Source organism: Petromyzon marinus, chromosome 84 (genome assembly GCF_048934315.1).
Source record: "Petromyzon marinus isolate PM22_M1 ecotype Great Lakes invasive population chromosome 84, UKy_Petmar_22M1.pri1.0, whole genome shotgun sequence".
Taxonomy (NCBI): Eukaryota; Metazoa; Chordata; class Hyperoartia; order Petromyzontiformes; family Petromyzontidae; genus Petromyzon; species Petromyzon marinus.
In genome coordinates, this window is record NC_133749.1 from 5,073,054 (window position 1) to 5,091,410 (window position 18,357).

The 18,357-nt window shown below is 50.3% G+C and overlaps 1 long non-coding RNA gene across 1 annotated transcript in view; it reads left to right on the forward strand.

Annotated features, from left to right (window-relative positions):
* The window catches only part of LOC142907878 (uncharacterized), a 32,320-nt gene extending 26,426 nt beyond the window's left edge, over nucleotides 1-5,894 (forward strand). The window contains exon 2 of the long non-coding RNA XR_012931327.1: nucleotides 4,035-5,894. This is a non-coding gene — a long non-coding RNA (uncharacterized LOC142907878). The remainder of the gene's footprint in view (nucleotides 1-4,034) is intronic.
* Nucleotides 5,895-18,357: the final 12,463 nt, after the last annotated feature.

The window sequence follows — 18,357 nt, forward strand, 5'->3', positions numbered from 1 at the left end:
GTATGTATGTGTGTATGTGTCTGTGTGTGTATGTGTATGTATGTGTGTATGTGTGTGTATGTATGTGTATGTATGTGTGTATGTGTCTGTGTGTGTATGTGTATGTATGTGTGTATGTGTGTATGTATGTGTATGTATGTGTGTATGTGTCTGTGTGTGTATGTGTATGTATGTGTGTATGTGTGTGTATGTATGTGTATGTATGTGTGTATGACTGAGTGTGTGTATGTGTGTGTCTGTGTATGTATGTATATGAGTGTGTGTGTATGACTGAGTGTGTGAATGTGTCTGTGTGTGTGTGTATGTGTGTATGTGTGTGTATGACTGAGTGAATGTATGTATGTGTGTATGACTGAGTGTGTGTATGTGTGTATATGTGTGTCTGTGTGTGTGTCTGTATGTGTGTGTGTCTGTATGTGTGTGACTGTATGTGTGTGTGTATGACTGAGTGTGTGTATGTGTGTGTGTATGACTGAGTGAATGTGTGTATGTGTGTGTCTGTATGTGTGTGTGTATGACTGAGTGAATGTATGTATGTGTGTATGACTGAGTGTGTGTATGTGTGTATATGTGTGTCTGTGTGTGTGTGTCTGTATGTGTGTGTGTCTGTATGTGTGTGACTGTATGTGTGTGTGTATGACTGAATGTGTGTATGTGTGTATGAGTGTGTGTATGTGTGTGTCTGTGTGTGTGTGTCTGTGTGTGTGTGTCTGCGTGTACGCTGGACAGGAAACATCAACGACTCCCGCCTCCATCTTTACTTCTTCACGTTGGCGGCTGTCCAGGCGGCCACGTTGCTCGCCTTCGCCGTGTTCATTGTGCGACCCTACGCACAGCGCACAAAGAGAGCCACGCTGGCTACGAGGGGGGCTTGGGGGGGGGCAGGGGGGGCAGGGGGGGCAGGGGGGGGCAGGGGGGGAGGGGGGGGGCAGGGGTAGGGTCGTCCCCAACGTGTGAGTGAGTGTGTTAGTGTTAGTAAGTGTGTTAGTGTGTGTGTTAGTGTGAGTGTTAGTGAGTGTTAGTGAGTGTGTTAGTTAGTGTGTGTTAGTGTGTGTGTGTTAGTGTGAGTGTTAGTGTGTGTGAGTGTGTTAGTTAGTGTGTGAGTGTTAGTGTGTGTGTTAGTGAGTGTTAGTGTGTGTGTTAGTGAGTGTTAGTGAGTGTGTGTGTTAGTGAGTGTGTTAGTGTTAGTGAGTGTGTGTTAGTGTGTGTGTGTTAGTGAGTGTGTGTTAGTGTGTGAGTGTGTGTGTTAGTGTGAGTGTTAGTGTGTGTTAGTGTTAGTGAGTGTTAGTGTGTGTGTTAGTGAGAGTGTGAGTGTGTGTTAGTGTGTGTGTGTGTTAGTGTGTGTGTTAGTGAGTGTTAGTGAGTGTGTGTGTGTTAGTGAGTGTGAGTGTGTTAGTGTTAGTGAGTGTGTGTTAGTGAGTGTTAGTGTGTGTGTTAGTGAGTGTGTGTTAGTGTGTGAGTGTGTTAGTGTTAGTGTGTGTGTTAGTGTGTGTGAGTGTGTTAGTGAGTGTGTGTTAGTGTGTGAGTGTTAGTGAGTGAGTGTTAGTGTTAGTGAGTGTGTTAGTGTGAGTGAGTGTTAGTGAGTGTTAGTGTTAGTGTGTGTTAGTGTGTGTGTTAGTGAGTGTGTTAGTGTGAGTGTTAGTGTGTCTTAGTGTGTGTTAGTGAGTGTTTGTGTGTGTGTGAGTTAGTGTTAGTGTGTGTTAGTGTTAGTGAGTGTTAGTGTGAGTGTTAGTGTTAGTAAGTGTGTTAGTGTGAGTGTTAGTGAGTGAGTGTTAGTGTTAGTAAGTGTGTTAGTGTGAGTGTTAGTGAGTGAGTGTTAGTGTTAGTGAGTGTGTTAGTGTGTGTTAGTGAGTGTTAGTGTTAGTGTGTGTTAGTGTGTGTGTGTTAGTGTGTGTGTGTGTGTGTTAGTGAGTGTTAGTGTGTGTTAGTGTGTGTGTGTGTTAGTGTGTGTTAGTGTGTGTTAGTGAGTGTGTGAGTGTGTGTTAGTGTGTGTGTGTGAGTGTGTGAGTGTGTGTGTGTGTTAGTGTGTGTTAGTGTGTGTGTGAGTGTGTGTTAGTGTGTGTTAGTGAGTGTGTGTTAGTGAGTGAGTGTTAGTGTGTGTTAGTGTGTGTTAGTGTTAGTGAGTGTTAGTGTGTGTGTTAGTGAGTGTGTGTTAGTGTGTGTTAGTGTGTGTGTGAGTGTGTGTTAGTGTGTGTGTGTTAGTGTGTGTTAGTGTGTGTGAGTGTGTGTTAGTGAGTGTGTTAGTGTGAGTGTTAGTGAGTGTGTGTTAGTGTTAGTGAGTGTTAGTGTGTGTGTTAGTGAGTGTGTGAGTGTGTGTTAGTGTGTGTGTTAGTGTGTGTGTGTTAGTGTTAGTGAGTGTTAGTGTGTGTTAGTGAGTGTGTTAGTGTGAGTGTTAGTGAGTGAGTGTGTGTTAGTGTGTGTGTTAGTGAGTGTGTGTGTGTTAGTGTGTGTGAGTGTGTGTGAGTGTTAGTGAGTGTGTGTGTGAGTGTTAGTGAGTGTGTGTGTGAGTGTTAGTGAGTGTGAGCGTGTGTGTGTGTTAGTGAGTGTGTGAGTGAGTGTGTGAGTGAGTGTGTGAGTGTGTGTGTGTTAGTGTGTGTGTGTTAGTGTGTGTGTGAGTGTGTGTTAGTGTGTGTGAGTGTGTGTTTGTGTGTGTGAGTGTGTGTTAGTGTGTGTGAGTGTGTGTTAGTGAGTGTGTGAGTGTTGGTGTGTGTTAGTGTGTGTGAGTGTGTGAGTGTGTGTGTGAGTGTGTGTGTGTTAGTGTTAGTGTGTGTTAGTGTGTGTGAGTGTGTGTGTGTGAGTGTGTGTTAGTGTTAGTGAGTGTGTGTGAGTGTGTGTTAGTGAGTGTGTGAGTGTTAGTGTGTGTTAGTGTGTGGGAGTGTGTGAGTGTGTTAGTGTTAGTGTGTGTTAGTGTGTGTGTGTGTGTGAGTGTGTGTTAGTGTGTGTTAGTGTATGTGTGTGTTAGTGAGTGTGTGTTAGTGTTAGTGAGTGTGTGTGAGTGTGTGTGTGAGCGTGTGTGTGTGTGTTAGTGTGTGTGTGTTAGTGTGTGTGTGTTAGTGTGTGTGTGTGAGTGTGTGTGTGAGTGTGTGTGTGTGTTAGTGTGTGAGTGTGTGTGAGTGTTAGTGAGTGTGTGTGTGTGTTAGTGTTAGTGTGTGTTAGTGTGTGTGTGAGTGTTAGTGTGTGTTAGTGTGTGTGTGAGTGTTAGTGAGTGTGTGTGTGAGTGTGTGAGTGTGTGTGAGTGTTAGTGAGTGTGTGTGAGTGTGAGTGTTAGTGAGTGTGTGTGTGAGTGTGTGTGTTAGTGTTAGTGTGTGTTAGTGTTAGTGTGTGTTAGTGTTAGTGTGTGTTAGTGTGTGTGTGAGTGTTAGTGAGTGTGTGTGAGTGAGTGTGTGTGAGTGAGTGTGTGTGTGAGTGTGTGAGTGAGTGTGTGTGTGCGTGTGTGTGAGTGTGTGAGCGTGAGCGCGCGCGTGTGTGTGTGTGTGTGTAAGCGCGTGTGTGAGCATGTGTGCGCTCACACACACAACTCACAATCGGTGATGGGGCAGTTGTGGAGAGAGTGGAGAGTTTCCCATACCTGGGCAGTGTGCTCATGACCGGCTCCAGTTTAACAGCAGAGGTCTCACTCCGAATCAGTCGGGCGACAATATCTTTTCATCGGTTGCTCACAAATCCTTGAAAGATCTGGACAAAGTCCAATCGGTGAGCTCCTCCGGCAGGCAAGGCTGCGATGGCTGGGTCATGTAGCCCGCATGCCCAGCCACCGCATGCCGAAACAGCTTTTGTTCGGCCGGATCGAGGGGGCTAAACGGGCGCGGCACGGGCTGGAGAAGAGATGGAGTGATGGGTGAGTGGGTGAGTGAGTGAGTGACACGGGCTAGAGAAGAGATGGAGTGATGGGTCAGTGGGTGAGTGTGTGGGTGAGTTGGTGACACGGGATAGAGAAGAGATGGAGTGATGGGTCAGTGGGTGGGTGAGTTGGTGACACGGGCTAGAGAAGAGATGGAGTGATGGGTCAGTGGGTGAGTGGGTGAGTGACACAGGCTAGAGAAGAGATGGAGTGATGGGTGAGTGGGTGAGTGAGTGACACGGGCTAGAGAAGAGATGGAGTGATGTGGTACAGGAGGACGTGGAGCTGAGTGGACTTGCCGATGACTGGTACCAGCGGTGTCAAGATCGGCCTCTGTGGAGGAGGAGGCTCGTGAAGGACGCTGCTACTGGGCAGTTGGAGGCAGTCGCCCTCCAACAACAACGGAGGGCGGAGGAGCGACGCTCACAACAACGAGCGGAGCGCCGGGTGGCTAAAGCACAGCAGGTTGGCACAGTAGGGGACACAGGTGGTGCATCAGCCAGCCATCTCAGTCAGTCGACCCGTGGCACCTGGGTCTGCCCCGTGACCTCCTGCCAGCGGGCGTTCGACACTTCACGTGGCCTCAACGTGCACCTAGCCTGGCACAAGCGTCCTGTTGACGTCACCGCCACTTAGTGGTGAATGGCGGTTGTTGTTGTATATGTGTGTGTATGTATGTGTGTGTGTCTTTATGTATGTGTCTGTGTGTGAGTGTGGGGAGTGGTGGGTGTAGTGGTGAGCGCTACGCTGCGCTACGAACCCGGCCACCTGAGTTCGATTCCCGCTCACGGCCAACACCACCACCAGCGATGGCGATTCTCTGAACCGGTCCTGCGACCTCTCCTAGGTCGACTCAGCCTCAAATGAGTCACCTGGTGTAGTGGTGGTGGTGTAGCGGTGGTGGTGGTGTAGTGCAGTGAACATCGCAAGCACTGGGAGAGAGACAAAGGCGGCCGGGCGTGGTGGTGCTGACCACCCACCCCCTCTGTGTGTGTAGCCACAGTGCCGGTAGCCTTCATAGACGCTGCTGCTGCTGACAGCACTTGCCCCTACAGCCTGTTAGAGGCTACACGGGGGATCTTTGTCTGTGTGTGTAGGTGCTGCTACTCGCTACTAACAGCACTTGCCCCTACAGCCTGTTAGAGGCTACACGGGGGAGCTTTATCTGTGTGTGTGTAGGTGCTGCTACTCGCTACTAACAGCACTTGCCCCTACAGCCTGTTAGAGGCTACACGGGGGATCTTTGTCTGTGTGTGTAGGTGCTGCTACTCGCTACTAACAGCACTTGCCCCTACAGCCTGTTAGAGGCTACACGGGGGATCTTTGTCTGTGTGTAGGTGCTGCTACTCGCTACTAACAGCACTTGCCCCTACAGCCTGTTAGAGGCTACACGGGGGATCTTTGTCTGTGTGTGTAGGTGCTGCTACTCGCTACTAACAGCACTTGCCCCTACAGCCTGTTAGAGGCTACACGGGGGATCTTTGTCTGTGTGTGTAGGTGCTGCTACTCGCTACTAACAGCACTTGCCCCTACAGCCTGTTAGATGCTACACGGGGGACTTTTGTCTGTGTGTGTGTGATCGTTGGACACTGGTGGTTTAGCGGCTTGCACACTCATCCACTCACTCACCAAGTCATCCACTCACTCATCCACTCACCCACCCATCCACTCACCCACTCACCCACCCACTCACCCATCCACTTACCCATCCACTCACTCACCCATTCATCCATCCACTCACTCACCCACTCACCCATCCACTTACCCACCCACTCACTCACCCATTCACTCACTCACTCACCCACTCACCCATCCACTCACTCACCCACTCACCCACCCATCCACTTACCCATCCACTCACTCACTCACCCACTCACCCACCCTGCTTCGCTTGCCAGAATCAAGGCAATATGCAATCCAGATTGCCATAATTTAACACGTTTTAAAGATTATATATTGCATATATAATCATACGAATTGTACATTTGTGTAAATTAACCATTTGTTTGCACTCTAACACGAGACTGTTGATAAATATTAATACGTTCCAAAATTCACCGTCTTGGTCAGTAACTGGTGAGTGAGTGGTTGAGTTTGTGGGTGAGTGAATGGATGGGTGAGTGAGTGAATGGATGGGTGAGTGAATGAGTGAATGGATGGGTGAGTGAATGAGTGAATGGATTGGTGAGTGAATGATTGCATGGATGGGTGAGTGAATGAGTGAATGGATGGGTGAGTGAATGAATGAGTGAATGGATGGATGGGTGAGTGAATGAATGAGTGAATGGATGGGTGAGTGAATGGATGGGTGAGTGAATCAGTCAAAAGATTGGTGAGTGAATGAGTGAATAATGGATGGGTGAGTGAATGGCTCCCTCCCATAGGGTTCAGTGTTAATCTCTGAGGCTCATAGAGCCAGACTAAGGCTCCCATAGGGTTCAGTGTTAATCACTGAGGCTCACAGAGCCAGACTAAGGCTCCCATAGGGTTCAGTGTTAATCACTGAGGCTCACAGAGCCAGACTAAGGCTCCCATAGGGTTCAGTGTTAATCACTGAGGCTCACAGAGCCAGACTAAGGCTCCCATAGGGTTCAGTGTTAATCACTGAGGCTCATAGAGCCAGACTAAGGCTCCCATAGGGTTCAGTGTTAATCACTGAGACTCACAGAGCCAGACCAAGGCTCCCATAGGGTTCAGTGTTAATCACTGAGGCTCATAGAGCCAGACTAAGGCTCCCATAGGGTTCAGTGTTAATCACTGAGGCTCATAGAGCCAGACTAAGGCTCCCTCTCCCATAGGGTTCAGTGTTAATCACTGAGGCTCACAGAGCCAGACTAAGGCTCCCATAGGGTTCAGTGTTAATCATTGAGGCTCATAGAGCCAGACTAAGGCTCCCATAGGGTTCAGTGTTAATCACTGAGGCTCACAGAGCCAGACTAAGGCTCCCATAGGGTTCAGTGTTAATCACTGAGGCTCACAGAGCCAGACTAAGGCTCCCATAGGGTTCAGTGTTAATCACTGAGGCTCATAGAGCCAGACTAAGGCTCCCATAGGGTTCAGTGTTAATCACTGAGGCTCATAGAGCCAGACTAAGGCTCCCATAGGGTTCAGTGTTAATCACTGAGGCTCACAGAGCCAGACTAAGGCTCCCATAGGGTTCAGTGTTAATCACTGAGGCTCACAGAGCCAGACTAAGGCTCCCATAGGGTTCAGTGTTAATCACTGAGGCTCATAGAGCCAGACTAAGGCTCCCATAGGGTTCAGTGTTAATCACTGAGGCTCACAGAGCCAGACTAAGGCTCCCTCTCCCATAGGGTTCAGTGTTAATCACTGAGGCTCACAGAGCCAGACTAAGGCTCCCATAGGGTTCAGTGTTAATCATTGAGGCTCATAGAGCCAGACTAAGGCTCCCATAGGGTTCAGTGTTAATCACTGAGGCTCACAGAGCCAGACTAAGGCTCCCATAGGGTTCAGTGTTAATCACTGAGGCTCACAGAGCCAGACTAAGGCTCCCATAGGGTTCAGTGTTAATCACTGAGGCTCATAGAGCCAGACTAAGGCTCCCATAGGGTTCAGTGTTAATCACTGAGACTCACAGAGCCAGACCAAGGCTCCCATAGGGTTCAGTGTTAATCACTGAGGCTCATAGAGCCAGACTAAGGCTCCCATAGGGTTCAGTGTTAATCACTGAGGCTCACAGAGCCAGACTAAGGCTCCCTCTCCCATAGGGTTCAGTGTTAATCACTGAGGCTCACAGAGCCAAACTAAGGCTCCCATAGGGTTCAGTGTTAATCATTGAGGCTCATAGAGCCAGACTAAGGCTCCCATAGGGTTCAGTGTTAATCACTGAGGCTCACAGAGCCAGACTAAGGCTCCCATAGGATTCAGTGTTAATCACTGAGGCTCACAGAGCCAGACTAAGGCTCCCATAGGGTTCAGTGTTAATCACTGAGGCTCATAGAGCCAGACTAAGGCTCCCATAGGGTTCAGTGTTAATCACTGAGGCTCATAGAGCCAGACTAAGGCTCCCATAGGGTTCAGCGTTAATCACTGAGGCTCACAGAGCCAGACTAAGGCTCCCATAGGGTTCAGTGTTAATCACTGAGGCTCACAGAGCCAGACTAAGGCTCCCATAGGGTTCAGTGTTAATCACTGAGGCTCACAGAGCCAGACTAAGGCTCCCATAGGGTTCAGTGTTAATCACTGAGGCTCACAGAGCCAGACTAAGGCTCCCTCTCCCATAGGGTTCAGTGTTAATCACTGAGGCTCACAGAGCCAGACTAAGGCTCCCATAGGGTTCAGTGTTAATCATTGAGGCTCATAGAGCCAGACTAAGGCTCCCATAGGGTTCAGTGTTAATCACTGAGGCTCACAGAGCCAGACTAAGGCTCCCATAGGGTTCAGTGTTAATCACTGAGGCTCACAGAGCCAGACTAAGGCTCCCATAGGGTTCAGTGTTAATCACTGAGGCTCATAGAGCCAGACTAAGGCTCCCATAGGGTTCAGTGTTAATCACTGAGGCTCATAGAGCCAGACTAAGGCTCCCATAGGGTTCAGTGTTAATCACTGAGGCTCACAGAGCCAGACTAAGGCTCCCATAGGGTTCAGTGTTAATCACTGAGGCTCATAGAGCCAGACTAAGGCTCCCATAGGGTTCAGTGTTAATCACTGAGGCTCATAGAGCCAGACTAAGGCTCCCATAGGGTTCAGTGTTAATCACTGAGGCTCACAGAGCCAGACTAAGGCTCCCATAGGGTTCAGTGTTAATCACTGAGGCTCATAGAGCCAGACTAAGGCTCCCATAGGGTTCAGTGTTAATCACTGAGGCTCACAGAGCCAGACTAAGGCTCCCTCCCATAGGGTTCAGTGTTAATCACTGAGGCTCATAGAGCCAGACTAAGGCTCCCATAGGGTTCAGTGTTAATTACTGAGGCTCACAGAGCCAGACTAAGGCTCCCCCTCCCATAGGGTTCAGTGTTAATCACTGAGGCTCACAGAGCCAGACTAAGGCTCCCATAGGGTTCAGTGTTAATCACTGAGGCTCACAGAGCCAGACTAAGGCTCCCATAGGGTTCAGTGTTAATCACTGAGGCTCACAGAGCCAGACTAAGGCTCCCACAGGGTTCAGTGTTAATCACTGAGGCTCACAGAGCCAGACTAAGGCTCCCTCAGGGTTCAGTGTTAATCACTGAGACTCAAGGAGCCAGACTAAGGCTCCCCCTCCCATAGGGTTCAGTGTTAATCACTGAGGCTCACAGAGCCAGACTAAGGCTCCCTCAGGGTTCAGTGTTAATCACTGAGACTCAAGGAGCCAGACTAAGGCTCCCCCTCCCATAGGGTTCAGTGTTAATCACTGAGGCTCACAGAGCCAGACTAAGGCTCCCATAGGGTTCAGTGTTAATCACTGAGGCTCACAGATCCAGGCTAAGGCTCCCATAGGGTTCAGTGTTAATCACTGAGGCTCATAGAGCCAGACTAAGGCTCCCATAGGGTTCAGTGTTAATCACTGAGGCTCATAGAGCCAGACTAAGGCTCCCATAGGGTTCAGTGTTAATCACTGAGGCTCACAGAGCCAGACGAAGCTATATGTTCGACACAAGAAAAGCTACTGGACCAGAATCAACATTCAGTGTCTCATCAGCAGTCTGTGCTAGAACCAACGCTGATGAATCACTAAAAGTGGGAACCCGCTCCCTCCTATTGCCATCTAGGGCAGTTCACTAACACAAAACCTGGCTCTGACGCTGCTGATGAGACACTGAAAGTGGGAACCCGCTCCTTCCTATAGCCATCTAGGGCAGTTCACTAACACAAAACCTGACTCTGACGCTGCTGATGAGACACTGAAAGTGGGAACCCGCTCCCTCCTATAGCCATCTAGGGCAGTTCACTAACACAAAACCTGACTCTGACGCTGCTGATGAGACACTGAAAGTGGGAACCCGCTCCCTCCTATAGCCGTCTAGGGCAGTTCACTAAAACAAAACCTGACTCTGACGCTGCTGATGAGACACTGAAAGTGGGAACCCGCTCCCTCCTATAGCCATCTAGGGCAGTTCACTAACACAAAACCTGGCTCTGACGCTGCTGATGAGACACTGAAAGTGGGAACCCGCTCCTTCCTATAGCCATCAAGGGCAGTTCACTAACACAAAACCTGACTCTGACACTGCTGATGAGACACTGAAAGTGGGAACCCGCTACTTCCTATAGCCATCTAGGGCAGTTCACTAACACAAAACCTGGCTCTGACGCTGCTGATGAGACACTGAAAGTGGGAACCCGCTCCCTCCTAAAGCCATCTAGGGCAGTTCACTAACACAAAACCTGGCTCTGACGCTGCTGATGAGACACTGAAAGTGGGAACCCGCTCCTTCCTATAGCCATCTAGGGCAGTTCACTAACACAAAACCTGACTCTGACGCTGCTGATGAGAAGCTGAATGTGGGAACCCGCTCCTTCCTATAGCCATCTAGGGCAGTTCACTAACACAAAACCTGGCTCTGATGCTGCTGATGAGACACTGAATGTGGGAACCCGCTCCTTCATATAGCCATCTAGGGCAGTTCACTAACACAAAACCTGGCTCTGACGCTGCTGATGAGACACTGAAAGTGGGAACCCGCTCCCTCCTATAGCCATCTAGGGCAGTTCACTAACACAAAACCTGACTCTGACGCTGCTGATGAGACACTGAAAGTGGGAACCCGCTCCCTCCTATAGCCATTTAGGGCAGTTCACTAACACAAAACCTGGCAATGACGCTGCTGATGAGACACTGAAAGTGGGAACCCGCTCCTTCCTATAGCAATCTAGGGCAGTTCACTAACACAAAACCTGACTCTGACGCTGCTGATGAGACGTTGAAAGTGGGAACCCGCTCCTTCCTATAGCCATCTAGGGCAGTTCACTAACACAAAACCTGGCTCTGACGCTGCTGATGAGACACTGAAAGTGGGAACCCGCTCCCTCCTATAGCCATCTAGGGCAGTTGACTAACACAAAACCTGGCTCTGACGCTGCTGATGAGACACTGAAAGTGGGAACCCGCTCCCTCCTATAGCCATCTAGGGCAGTTCACTAACACAAAACCTGGCTCTGACGCTGCTGATGAGACACTGAAAGTGGGAACCCGCTCCCTCCTATAGCCATCTAGGGCAGTTCACTAACACAAAACCTGACTCTGATGCTGCTGATGAGAAGCTGAAAGTGGGAACCCGCTCCTTCCTATAGCCATCTAGGGCAGTTCACTAACACAAAACCTGGCTCTGATGCTGCTGATGAGACACTGAAAGTGGGAACCCGCTCCTTCCTATAGCCATCTAGGGCAGGTCACTAACACAAAACCTGACTCTGACGCTGCTGATGAGACATTGAAAGTGGGAACCCGCTCCTTTCTATAGCCATCTAGGGCAGTTCACGAACACAAATCCTGGCTCTGACGCTGCTGATGAGACATTGAAAGTGGGAACCCGCTCCTTCCTATAGCCATCTAGGGCAGTTCACTAACACAAAACTTGACTCTGACGCTGCTGATGAGACACTGAAAGTGGGAACCCGCTCCCTCCTATAGCCATCTAGGGCAGTTCACTAACACAAAACCTGACTCTGACGCTGCTGATGAGACGTTGAAAGTGGGAACCCGCTCCTTCCTATAGCTATCAACGGCAGTTCACTAACACAAAACCTGGCTCTGACGCTGCTGATGAGACACTGAAAGTGGGAACCCGCTCCCTCCTATAGCCATCTAGGGCAGTTCACTAACACAAAACCTGGCTCTGACGCTGCTGATGAGACACTGAAAGTGGGAACCCGCTCCTTCCTATAGCCATCTAGGGCAGTTCACTAACACAAAACCTGGCTCTGACGCTGCTGATGAGACACTGAATGTGGGAACCCGCTCCTTCCTATAGCCATCTAGGGCAGTTCACTAAAACAAAACCTCGCTCTGACGCTGCTGATGAGACAGGGAAAGTGGGAACCCGCTCCTTCCTATAGCCTTCTAGGGCAGTTCACTAACACAAAACCTGACTCTGACGCTGCTGATGAGACGCGAAAAGTGGGAACCCGCTAGCTCCTATAGCCATCTAGGGCAGGTCACTAACACAAAACCTGGCTCTGACGCTGCTGATGAGACACTGAAAGTGGGAACCCGCTCCTTCCTATAGCCATCTAGGGCAGTTCACTAACACAAAACCTGGCTCTGACGCTGCTGATGAGACACGAAAAGTGGGAACCCGCTCCCTCCTATAGCCATCTAGGGCAGTTCACTAACACAAAACCTGACTCTGACGCTGCTGATGAGACACTAAAAGTGGGAACCTGCTACTTCGTATAGCCATCTAGGGCAGTTCACTAACACAAAACCTGACTCTGACGCTTTTGATGAGACACTGAAAGTGGGAACCCGCTCCCTCCTATAGCCATCTAGGGCAGTTCACTAACACAAAACCTGGCTCTGACGCTGCTGATGAGACACTGAAAGTGGGAACCCGCTCCCTCCTATAGCCATCTAGGGCAGTTCACTAACACAAAACCTGACTCTGACGCTGCTGATGAGAAGCTGAAAGTGGGAACCCGCTCCCTCCTATAGCCATCTAGGGCAGTTCACTAACACAAAACCTGGCTCTGACGCTGCTGATGAGACACTGAAAGTGGGAACCCGCTCCCTCCTATAGCCATCTAGGGCAGTTCACTAACACAAAACCTGGCTCTGACGCTGCTGATGAGGCACTTGAAAGTGGGAACCCACTCCTTCCTATAGCCATCTAGGGCAGTTCACTAACACAAAACCTGGCTCTGACGCTGCTGATGAGACACTGAAAGTGGGAACCCGCTCCCTCCTATAGCCATCTAGGGCAGTTCACTAACACAAAACCTGGCTCTGACGCTGCTGATGAGACACTGAAAGTGGGAACCCGCTCCTTCCTATAGCCATCTAGGGCAGTTCACTAACACAAAACCTGGCTCTGACGCTGCTGATGAGACACTGAAAGTGGGAACCCGCTCCCTCCTATAGCCATCTAGGGCAGTTCACTAACACAAAACCTGGCTCTGGCGCTGCTGATGAGACTCTGAAAGTGGGAACCCGCTCCTTCCTATAGCCATCTAGGGCAGTTCACTAACACAAAACCTGGCTCTGACGCTGCTGATGAGACACTGAAAGTGGGAACCCGCTCCTTCCTATAGCCATCTAGGGCAGTTCACTAACACAAAACCTGACTCTGACGCTGCTGATGAGACACTGAAAGTGGGAACCCGCTCCCTCCTATAGCCATCTAGGGCAGTTCACTAACACAAAACCTGACTCTGACGCTGCTGATGAGACACTGAAAGTGGGAACCCGCTCCTTCCTTTAGCCATCTAGGGCAGTTCACTAACACAAAACCTGGCTCTGACGCTGCTGATGAGACACTGAAAGTGGGAACCCGCTCCTTCCTATAGCCATCTAGGGCAGTTCATTAACACAAAACCTGGCTCTGACGCTGCTGATGAGACACTAAAAATGGGAACCCGCTCCCTCCTATAGCCATTTAGGGCAGTTCACTAACACAAAACCTGGCTCTGACGCTGCTGATGAGACACTGAAAGTGGGAACCCGCTCCCTCCTATAGCCATCTAGGGCAGTTCACTTAACACAAAACCTGGCTCTGACGCTGCTGATGAGACACTGAAAGTGGGAACCCGCTCCTTCCTATAGCCATCAAGGGCAGTTCACTAACACAAAACCTGACTCTGACACTGCTGATGAGACACTGAAAGTGGGAACCCGCTACTTCCTATAGCCATCTAGGGCAGTTCACTAACACAAAACCTGGCTCTGACGCTGCTGATGAGACACTGAAAGTGGGAACCCGCTCCCTCCTAAAGCCATCTAGGGCAGTTCACTAACACAAAACCTGACTCTGACGTTGCTGATGAGACACTGAAAGTGGGAACCCGCTCCTTCCTATAGCCATCTAGGGCAGTTCACTAACACAAAACCTGACTCTGACGTTGCTGATGAGACACTGAAAGTGGGAACCCGCTCCTTCCTATAGCCATCTAGGGCAGTTCACTAACACAAAACCTGGCTCTGACGCTGCTGATGAGACACTGAAAGTGGGAACCCACTCCTTCCTATAGCCATCAAGGGCAGTTCACTAACACAAAACCTGACTCTGACACTGCTGATGAGACACTGAAAGTGGGAACCCGCTACTTCCTATAGCCATCTAGGGCAGTTCACTAACACAAAACCTGGCTCTGACGCTGCTGATGAGACACTGAAAGTGGGAACCCGCTCCTTCCTATAGCCATCTAGGGCAGTTCACTAACACAAAACCTGACTCTGACGCTGCTGATGAGACACTGAAAGTGGGAACCCGCTCCCTCCTATAGCCATCTAGGGCAGTTCACTAACACAAAACCTGACTCTGACGCTGCTGATGAGACACTGAAAGTGGGAACCCGCTCCTTCCTTTAGCCATCTAGGGCAGTTCACTAACACAAAACCTGGCTCTGACGCTGCTGATGAGACACTGAAAGTGGGAACCCGCTCCTTCCTATAGCCATCTAGGGCAGTTCATTAACACAAAACCTGGCTCTGACGCTGCTGATGAGACACTAAAAATGGGAACCCGCTCCCTCCTATAGCCATTTAGGGCAGTTCACTAACACAAAACCTGGCTCTGACGCTGCTGATGAGACACTGAAAGTGGGAACCCGCTCCCTCCTATAGCCATCTAGGGCAGTTCACTTAACACAAAACCTGGCTCTGACGCTGCTGATGAGACACTGAAAGTGGGAACCCGCTCCTTCCTATAGCCATCAAGGGCAGTTCACTAACACAAAACCTGACTCTGACACTGCTGATGAGACACTGAAAGTGGGAACCCGCTACTTCCTATAGCCATCTAGGGCAGTTCACTAACACAAAACCTGGCTCTGACGCTGCTGATGAGACACTGAAAGTGGGAACCCGCTCCCTCCTAAAGCCATCTAGGGCAGTTCACTAACACAAAACCTGACTCTGACGTTGCTGATGAGACACTGAAAGTGGGAACCCGCTCCTTCCTATAGCCATCTAGGGCAGTTCACTAACACAAAACCTGGCTCTGACGCTGCTGATGAGACACTGAAAGTGGGAACCCGCTCCTTCCTATAGCCATCAAGGGCAGTTCACTAACACAAAACCTGACTCTGACACTGCTGATGAGACACTGAAAGTGGGAACCCGCTACTTCCTATAGCCATCTAGGGCAGTTCACTAACACAAAACCTGGCTCTGACGCTGCTGATGAGACACTGAAAGTGGGAACCCGCTCCCTCCTAAAGCCATCTAGGGCAGTTCACTAACACAAAACCTGACTCTGACGCTGCTGATGAGACACTGAAAGTGGGAACCCGCTCCTTCCTATAGCCATCTAGGGCAGTTCACTAACACAAAACCTGGCTCTGACGCTGCTGATGAGACACTGAAAGTGGGAACCCGCTCCCTCCTATAGCCATCTAGGGCAGTTCACTAACACAAAACCTGGCTCTGACGCTGCTGATGAGACACTGAAAGTGGGAACCCGTTCCCTCCTATAGCCATCTAGGGCAGTTCACTAACACAAAACCTTGCTCTGACGCTGCTGATGAGACACTGAAAGTGGGAACCCGCTCCCTCCTATAGCCATCTAGGGCAGGTCACTAACACAAACCGTGGCTCTGACGCCGCTGATGATCCACTGAAAGTGGGAACCCGCTCCCTCCTATAGCCATCTAAGGCAGTTCACTAACACAAAACCTGGCTCTGACGCTGCTGATGATCCACTGAAAGTGGGAACCCGCTCCCTCCTATAGCCATCTAAGGCAGTTCACTAACACAAAACCTGGCTCTGAGGCTGCTGATGAGACTCTGAAAGTGGGAACCCGCTCCCTCCTATAGCCACCTAGGGCAGTTCACTAACACAAAACCTGGCTCTGACGCTGCTGATGAGACACTGAAAGTGGGAACCCGCTCCCTCCTATAGCCATCTAGGGCAGTTCACTAACACAAAACCTGGCTCTGACGCTGCTGATGAGACACTGAAAGTGGGAACCCGCTCCCTCCTATAGCCACCTAGGGCAGTTCACTAACACAAAACCTGGCTCTGACGCTGCTGATGAGACACTGAAAGTGGGAACCCGCTCCCTCCTATAGCCATCTAGGGCAGTTCACTAACACAAAACCTGACTCTGACGCTGCTGATGAGACTCTGAAAGAGGGAACCCGCTCCCTCCTAAAGCCATCTAGGGCAGTTCACTATCACAAAATCTGACTCTGACGCTGCTGATGAGACACTGAAAGTGGGAACCCGCTCCCTCCTATAGCCATCTAGGGCAGTTCACTATCACAAAACCTGGCTCTGACGCTGCTGATGAGACACTGAAAGTGGGAACCCGCTCCTTCCTATAGCCATCTGGGGCAGTTCACTAACACAAAACCTGACTCTGACGCTGCTGATGAGACACTGAAAGTGGGAACCCGCTCCCTCCTATAGCCATCTAGGGCAGTTCACTGACACAAAACCTGGCTCTGACGCTGCTGATGAGACACTGAAAGTGGGAACCCGCTCCCTCTTATAGCCATCTAGGGCAGTTTACTAACACAAAACCTGGCTCTGACGCTGCTGATGAGACACTGAAAGTGGGAACCCGCTACGTCCTATAGCCATCTTGGGCAGTTCACTAACACAAAAACTGACTCCGACGCTGCTGATGAGACACTGAAAGTGGGAACCCGCTCCTTCCTATAGCCATCTAGGGCAGTTCACTAACACAAAACCTGACTCTGACGCTGCTGATGAGACACTGAAAGTGGGAACCCGCTCCTTCCTATAGCCATCTAGGGCAGTTCACTAACACAAAACCTGGCTCTGACGCTGCTGATGAGGCACTGAAAGTGGGAACCCACTCCTTCCTATAGCCATCTAGGGCAGTTCACTAACACAAAACCTGACTCTGACGCTGCTGATGAGACACTGAAAGTGGGAACCCGCTCCCTCCTATAGCCATCTAGGGCAGTTCACTAACACAAAACCTGACTCTGACGCTGCTGATGAGACACTGAAAGTGGGAACCCGCTCCCTCGTATAGCCATCTAGGGCAGTTCACTAACAGAAAACCTGACGCTGCTGATGAGACACTGAAAGTGGGAGCCCGCTCCTTCCTATAGCCATCTAAGGCAGTTCACTAACACAAAACCTGGATCTGAAGCTGCTGATGAGACACTGAAAGTGGGAACCCGCTCAATCCTATCGCCTTCTAGGGCAGTTCACTAACACAAAACCTGGCTCTGGCGCTGCTGATGAGACACTGAAAGTGGGAACCCGCTCCCTCCTATAGCCATCTAGGGCAGTTCACTAACACAAAACCTGGCTCTGACGCTGCTGATGAGACACTGAAAGTGGGAACCCGCTCCCTCCTATAGCCATCTAGGGCAGTTCACTAACACAAAACCTGGCTCTGACGCTGCTGATGAGACACTGAAAGTGGGAACCCGCTCCCTCCTATAGCCATCTAGGCAGTTCACTAACACAAAACCTGAATCTGACGCTGCTGATGAGACACTGAAAGTGGGAACCCGCTCCTTCCTATAGCCATCTAGGGCAGTTAATTAACACAAAACCTGACTCTGACGCTGCTGATGAGACACTGAAAGTGGGATCCCGCTCCCTCCTATAGCCATCTAGGGCAGTTCACTAACACAAAACCTGGCTCTGATGCTGCTGATGAGACACTGAAAGTGGGAACCCGCTCCTTCCTATAGCCATCTAGGGCAGTTCACTAACACAAAACCTGGCTCTGACGCTGCTGATGAGACACTGAAAGTGGGAACCCGCTCCCTCCTATAGCCATCTAGGGCAGTTCACTAAGACAAAACCTGACTCTGACGCTGCTGATGAGACACTGAAAGTGGGAACCCGCTCCCTCCTATAGCCATCTAGGGCAGTTCACTAACACAAAACCTGACTCTGACGCTGCTGATGAGACACTGAAAGTGGGAACCCGCTTCCTCCTATAGCCATCTAGGCCAGTTCACTAACACAAAACCTGGCTCTGACGCTGCTGATGAGACACTGAAAGTGGGAACCCGCTCCCTCCTATAGCCATCTAGGGCAGTTCACTAACACAAAACCTGGCTCTGACGCTGCTGATGAGACACTGAAAGTGGGAACCCGCTCCCTCCTATAGCCATCTAGGGCAGTTCACTAACACAAAACCTGACTCTGACACTGCTGATGAGACACTGAAAGTGGGAACCCGCTCCCTCCTATAGCCATCTAGGGCAGTTCACTAACACAAAACCTGGCTCTGACGCTGCTGATGAGACACTGAAAGTCGGAACCCGCTCCCTCCCATAGCCATCTAGGGCAGTTCACTAACACAAAACCTGGCTCTGACGCTGCTGATGAGACACTGAAAGTGGGAACCCGCTCCCTCCTATAGCCATCTAGGGCAGTTCACTAACACAAAACCTGGTTCTGACGCTGCTGATGAGACACTGAAAG